The following is a 7,706-nucleotide window of genomic DNA, read 5'->3' as shown; positions in this document are numbered from 1 at the left end:
ACTAACCTGATATAAATGGTTATCCTATAAGAATGCCTGATTTTGAGACCAATTCACTCTGTTTCATTGCCAGCAACTGAAGACCACATACACTAGAAATCCAGGGTTTCTCCTATCTGCATAAAAGAGCTATACAGGTGGGACCTCAGTATCCATTGGTTTGACTCACCACTGATACGGAGGTCTGCCTTTTAAATGCCTTGTAACAAGGGAAAAAAGCACCCAAATCCAATTTCCTACCTTCACGCTGTTAAATAATTATAATTTCATTCCATTATTCACCCCACCTGGTGGCTGAATGCAGTATAGTGCCTATACCAGGGGTGGGCAAACATTTTGGCAGGAGGGCCACATATCTGACACTGAGTCGGGGGCCAGGGAACAATAAGAATTAATTTACATTTCAATTTTGAATAAATTTACATAAATGAATATATTACAGACAGAACTTATATGAATGAATGAATTTCACTGAGCTTATTTATAATACGCATGAGAACTGTAATACAGGCATGTAGAACCACATGAGAACTATGAACTGTTTGCCATACACCTCTTGCACAGTGAAAACATACAGACCAAGCCATACCAAGCCAGAAACACATGGAGACATAAATTCTTAAGAGGCAATGGGGAGGGGTTAAAATAATAATGCCCAGGGAAAAGCAGAAAACACATGGAGACTATAAAAGGCCTTGCTCTAACTCAGCCCGCAGCTTGCAACTGGCAGCTGTGGGTCAATGTGGACTCCAACAATCTCCAACAAATCAGAGGCTTATTGGAGACTGGGGCCTCCCTGTGGGCCAGGTTGGGGGTCCCTGAGGGCTGCAAATAGCCCCCGGGCTGGGGTTTGCCCACCCTGGTCTATACTAATGCATTCTGGGGCAGCAACAGAGGAGCAAGAAACCTGAAGTGGGTCTTTAAAACTGGTTGGCAACCTTCAGTCTCGAAAGACTATGGTATAAGCCTACAGCACCCGGTATTCCCAGGCGGTCTCCCATCCTAGTACTAACCAGGCCTGACCCTGCTTAGCTTCCAAGATCAGACGAGATCAGGCATGTGCAGGGTAACAGTTGCTATTTTTCCACTGATTTGGTATCCACTGATTTTTTTTTTTAATCCACTGGGGGCTCTGGAATGGAACCCTCATGAATAATGAGGCACGGCCTGTAAATCTACTTCTCTTCATTGTTGGTTTATTGGGATGTCATATTTCTTTCTTCAGGGATGTTTCTTGTTCTCTATTTGGCTTCTACTGCAAGATCTTTCCTAGTCTCAGAATTATAGGGGTTGTCATGGAAAGGAAACTCCTTGGAGAAGGCAGGCTGACCATAAGGAGTAGTGTAGTGATTAGTGAACACAAATACTCCTCCTTGTTTCCCAGATTCCTTTTACTAGAAAAGCAGTTGAACAGGGGAAAAAACTTGGTAGTTTGTATCTGCTGCCACTATCCCATGTTACAGACATCAGGCAGAGGAGGGCTTTCTGAAAAATTTATTAAAAATTTTATAATTTATAAAAAATTCAGAATTTAATAAATTCTGAATAATTTATTAAAAGTCTTTAACAAGAAGGGATTAAACAAAATGGGAAAAGAAAGATGGGTAATAAAAGTTCAAGCTGGTGGATGGAAAATGCCTGAACTTGGCTGGAAAGCACAAAAAAAAGTTTTCACCAAAGGGATACAATAACACGTAGTGCCCTGCAGAGGCTGATTGAGGGCTGGAGGCTGACTGAAAGAGTGGTTCTGGAGCCCTGGGAATCTGGAGAAAGCCTTGAGGCTGAGGAGGAGGAGTAGGGTGCTCTCAACCCCCTAGCTCTGAGGCCCAGAGGAGGAAGAAGGAGACAAACCAGGTAGGTGTGGTCTGGGAAGTCCTACATGAACAACTGAGTTCATACTCGCAGGGACCCCAGTGACAGGCAGGAGCCCAAGAATGCCCTCCCTTCTCAGTGCCTCTGACAGACAAAAAGAAGGCATTCTTGATAGGGGGCAGATTTGAAAAAGAGAGAAAGGAAAAAATTAGAAAAAAAGAAAGATGTGGTGAGTAAAACTAGAAACATAGAAGGGGAAAGAAAGGTGGGAAAGGTGGAAATTCTAAACAAAAAGCACACCTAAAGGTGGGGAGCACACCTGATAACTCCAAGAAGTCCTATTACTCCAAGCAACTATTCAAAACAGATGATATGCTGATTGCTTATCTGCTGCAACATTTTGTTGTGCCCTCCCATTTGTAGGCATTATTTTCAAAAAAAACTTCTGATTTTTCTCAACTTGCACAGACTTGAGTAGCAACAGTAGACATTCATGATGATGCATTCCAAGTACTCGATTCTTACCTTTAGAAAAGTTGTGTTTTGTTTTATAAGGCTAGACAAAAATGGTCACCATTTACTAAATGACCCTTAGAGCACCATGCATTGGAAACTTTTCATGAATAGTTTTCAGTTAAGTTGATTGACTGCGTCAGGCCTTTGGCATCCCAGGCCCTGAATTATTATAAGCCAGAATGTGGCAGGAGGGGCCTTGATGTCCAGGCCTGGGATGAAATGCAAATAAAGGAACAGCAGCACTGTATATGTTTGTAATCAGCAATCAGCTGCACCTGTTACAGGTGGGAGCCATGTGACCTGGGAGGATGTGTGCAGTCACATAGGCTGTGGTGGAGTGGTGCAATGCACCACTGGACAGCCAATCAGAAAGGGTCACAAGACAGTCTTGTGACAATGAGGTTGCCCAATTCTGATTGGCTGGCCCTGGTATATATGAGGGCAAGAACAGACATCAAATGTGGGATGCTGTGGTGGAGTTTCTGCGTGTTGTGCTGCTGGTTTGTTCCGTGACTTGGACTGCTTATCTTGACTGTAGCTCTCTGTATCCCTGACCTCTGGACCGTTTGACTGACTACTCTTCTGCCTGCTCCTTTACCAGTACATGCTTCTGCAACAAACAAGCCTGTATCTGCTTCTTTGGCTCTGTTTGGGATTGCCTGCTTCTTGTGCTGTCTCCCTATGCTCCCGTACTACTCTGCTGTTGGGAAAGCAGGGACTATCCTCCTCTGCTGACCTGACAGACTGGATCATGCATGGGAGGATTTTCTGATAGATTGTGTCCTGGGACTATTAGTTAATATACATACTGGATAAAGAATTATGTAATAGTGCACCCATCTCAAAGGATAATGCAGTAATTATACACTGGATTTAACCATGAAATAAAATGCATCTGTGTGCTTGCCTGTGAATTGATAACTAAATACTTCTATCATTGAAACCAACCTGGATATCTAAGAATTTATTTTGCTCTTCTGAACCTCAGGTTGCATTCCAGGCCGTTATGGACATAAATGTGAAGAAGAATGCCCAATTTGCAGGGATCATGCTCGTTGTAACATGTTGACTGGCTTCTGTGATGAAAACACCACCTGCATAGACCTATCATCTTTACAGAGGTGTTCAGAAAGTAAGTGGGGAAAAAATCAATATGTAGCTTAGTTTATATAAAACATAGCTGGATATGTTCTGTGACTGAAAACAGTTTTGCAGATATTCCTCAGTACTTCTAATTTTGAGGTATATTTTCTAATAAAAAAACAAACAAAAACATTATATGTTTCCCTACATGGCGTACCATGTCACCTGTCCTGTAGTGGCTCAGGTTCAGTTCAGACATTCAAGCCTGCAGTAATGTCCTGCACAATGCAAAGAATGGCTTCACTGAGCCCTGTGCAAGTGTGACCTGAAGCTGTCATCTGTTGTGTCAGGAATGGGGTGGGCTAGAGCTAGCAGCTGCCCTGTGTGATAAGCTGCCAGAACTGCAATTGGAGTAAAAGGCTCTAAGCTCAGGACTGGCCCAGCTTACCTGAGCTAGTAATTCATATCTCTGAACAGGAAAGGCTGTAAAAGCTTTCATCTGTTGACTGGATCCTTGCTTGGACAAGATCTTCTTATCTCCAGTTCAGAACCTCTGACTTGTCTTTCTGTTTTGACTCCTGGCTTCTTCCTGGCCCTAACTTCTGATCCTCTGTGATTGCTGCTCACACCTCAGCCTTGTTACCTGGGTGATGGAGAAGGAATCGTCGGCTTCAGTTTTCATATTTTGAATAAGATTTTTGCAAGGGGAAGAATTTCTGTTTACCCCTGAGTATGCTCTCATTGGTCACTAATTTTGAGATATGTAGCTTATTGTGGACTGTTTTTTTGTATTCTTTGCTTATTTGGGAACACTCATCCAAACAGTTTAAAACAAAAACAAAGCAACTTAAAGAGCAGCAGGATTTCCTTTCTCATCTCCCATCCACAATGTCTGACTTTTTTGCAAACTCCAGCTTACTTTTTCTTTTTGGAGGCTGTGCATTCACTGTTGCTCTACACTGGGGTGCCTATCCAGCTTTCTTTCATGGGGTTGGGAGAAAGCATAGAAGCAGTATTGTCTTTTCCCAGCTCACCCTAATTTATTAAATATGAATGTAACAGTGTACTATAAGCATTGGGGAAAACAAATGACTTATGGGGGTATTGTGCAGAGGCTAAAGTGTGATTGGAGCTTACTGTGATCATGTGGAAAGGTCTTACGTTTAAGGGCCACTTTAGCAAATCTGTTCACAGTTCAACTGAGACTTCATGGTGGACTTTAGGTAGCAAGTTATGTTGTAGTTCAGTGCATTCACATGTGAAGAGGCATCCCTGCCCCCCGGAGTTCCTCCACCATTCCAAGTGACCATTTTAAAATAGTTTAACCTCAAAAATCTTACTTTCAGATACCTGAGCCCCTCCCCCTTTAGTTTTGTCCAAAATGTAACTACTAGTGTGCAATCATAAGTGCACCCTGGGCTGGCGCAAGTCCAATTCACCGGCAAGGGAGGTCACAAACAAGCTGTAAAGCACATTTGCGCCTCCCTTGGAGTAAGCAGAAGTGATTCAGCCCATGGAGGCCAGATTTAGCCTTCACAGTGGCAGCATAAGGTGAGTTCGTGCTGGCTGAGCTCAGCTGGCGTGGAGGTGTGGGGATGGTGGGGAGGAGGCATTTTGAGGCAGGGGAGCGAAAGCGTTGGGTGGTTCTGTGAGCAAGCGGGTGGCGAGTGGGAGGTGAGGCCAGGACTCACCAGTTATGCTAGGTCCTATCCTCTTTCCCAGGCAGTACAGTGCTGCTTCAGGTCACCTCTTTAGGTAATGCAGATCCAAGTAGACCCATTGGGGCTGCTGCAATGCGACATAGGGTAAGGGGAAGCATTTCCCCTTGCCCCAGGCTGTGCCGCTTTTGGCCCCAAACCCTGCTCTGAATGTGGGGCAGGTCCGCTGGCCTGCCTGCTCTAGGGCAGGTTAGGATTGCACCCTTAGTCTCATTTGGTCTCCTTGTGTATTTAAGGCTGCCATCCTATACTCACTTAGGAGTATCTCCCACTGAATTCAAGTAGTAGACATGCACAAGATTTTCACTGTGCCTGGGTTATTCTGCATTTTGGGTTTATATCAAAGGATATTAATGGGCTGAGAACGGAAGGTCTGTGTCAGCAAATGGCTGCCATTTTCATTTTGACATTGGTGTTAAATGGCTGACCATGCATTTGTTTTTAAAGCAACAATCAGTGAGAGGTGTCCAGATATGGATACATGGCGTTACTGGAACAGACACTGTTATTATTTCGCACAAAGTCCTAGAATAACGTGGGCCCAGGCAAACGCTACCTGCAGTCGTTTTCGGGCTGCTGAACTTCTGTGGTTTGACGATGAAGATGATCTGGTATGTTTATTAAGATAACTGTTGTCTTTCTGGTGAGTTTGTTGACTTTCATTTCCAGGAATATTATTATCTATGCAATTACATTTTGAAGAAATACTGTCTTTACATTTTCATAAAAACTGTAGGCATTGTACTGTTAAAAAAATAGTCTTAGATGGGACTTCCCAAGTTGGAAGATACTCCTCTCCCAATATCGCTCCACTTTCATTTCTAACGAGGCTGCAGGGACTGGGTGCACTCACCAGTCACTGCAGCTGCCGTCCTGGGGTGCAGGGAGCCCTGCATGAGAGTCTGCAGAGCTCCCCAGGTCAGCAGAAGTGAAAGTGGAGCACTTGTGCTCCACTTTCGGTTTTGCGGAGGCAGAACATAATTGCTCCGCTTTCACTTCTGCTGACCTGGGGAGCCCTGCAGATACTCACACAGGGCTCCCTGCACCCCAGGACGGCTGTTGCAGTGACAGGTGAATGCATCCCAGTCCCTGCAGCCCGCTTGAGCGGTGCAATCCTGGGGATTGCGTCGCTGCCTCCCCCCCACCCCTGCTCCCTCCCCTCAAGAACTTACTGCAGGTTTCAGACTGCGGGAGAGTTTGAAAACCGCAGGGTTAGGCCATGACAGCCAAGAACGTATCCAAATGGTAGATGAGCAGAAGTGTGTTCCACTTCATACGTATAAGGCAATCAGTGATTTGAATACCGGAATGCCCCAGTATCTGCAGGGTTTCAGTTTAGATTGCCCACGGCTAAGTGAAATCTCAGATACCAGGGGACACCCCCCAAGCCCTCTGAACTCGAGTTGGATTCTGAGGTTTTTCTGAGACCTGCAGAGCCCGTGGAACTCTTTGCCACAGGAAGTTGTGATGGCATCTTGCCTAGATGCCTTTAAGGAGGAGATTGGACAAATTTCTGGAGGAAAAGTTCATTACGGGTTACAAGTCATATTAGGTATGTGCAAGCTCTTGGTTTTAGAGGCAGGCTGCCTCTGATTGCCAGATGTAGGGGAGGGCACCAGTATGCAGGTTGTCAGTTGTCTTGTGTGCTCCCTGAGGCATTTGGTGGGCCACTGTGAGATACAGGAAGCTGGACTAGATGGGCCTTTAGACTGATCCAGCGGGGCTTTTGTTAAGAACATAAGAACAGCTCCACTGGATCAGGCCATAGGCCCATCTAGTCCAGCTTCCTGTATCTCACAGCGGACCCACCAAATGCCCCAGGGAGCACACCTGATAACAAGAGACCTGTATCCTGATGCCCTCCCTTGCATCTGACATAGCCCATTTCTAAAATCAGGAGGTTGCACGCACACATCATGGCTTGTAACCCATAATGGATTTTTCCTCCAGAAACTTGTCCAGTCCCCTTTTAAAGGCATCCAGGCCAGATGCCGTGACCACATCATGTGGCAATGAGTTCCACAGACCAACCACACGCTGAGTAAATAAATATTTTCTTTTGTCTGTCCTAACCCTCCCAACACTCAATTTTAGTGGATGTCCCCTGGTTCTGGTGTTATGTGAGAGTGTAAAGAGCATCTCTCTATCCACTTTATCCTTCCCATGCATAATTTTGTATGTCTCAATCATGTCCCCCTTCAGGCGTCTCTTTTCTAGGCTGAAGAGGCCCAAAGGCTGTAGCCTTTCCTCATAAGGAAGGTGCCCCAGCCCAGCAATCATCTTAGTTGCCCTCTTTTGCACCTTTTCCATTTCCACTATATCCTTTTTGAGATGTGGTGACCAGAACTGGACACAGTACTTCAGGTGTGGCCTTACCATCGATTTGCACAACAGCATTATAATATTAGCTGTTTTGTTCTCAATACCTTTCCTAATGATCCCAAGCACAGAATTGGCCTTCTTTACTGCCGCCGCACATTGGGTCAACACTTTCATCAAGTTGTCCACCACCACCCCAAGATCTCTCTCCTGATTTGTCACACACAGCTCAGAACCTATCAGCCTATATGTGAAGTT

At 45.1% G+C, this 7,706-nt stretch overlaps 1 pseudogene; it reads right to left on the bottom strand.

Moving 5' to 3' along the window:
• Positions 1 to 964: 964 nt before the first annotated feature.
• On the bottom strand, positions 965 to 1,084 carry LOC136642611 (5S ribosomal RNA; annotated as a pseudogene).
• Positions 1,085 to 7,706: the final 6,622 nt, after the last annotated feature.

The sequence above is a fragment of the Tiliqua scincoides genome, chromosome 2 (genome assembly GCF_035046505.1).
Source record: "Tiliqua scincoides isolate rTilSci1 chromosome 2, rTilSci1.hap2, whole genome shotgun sequence".
NCBI lineage: Eukaryota > Metazoa > Chordata > Lepidosauria > Squamata > Scincidae > Tiliqua > Tiliqua scincoides.
The sequence above is the reverse complement of the archived record's forward strand: the minus strand, read 5'-3'. Positions and strand labels throughout refer to the sequence as shown.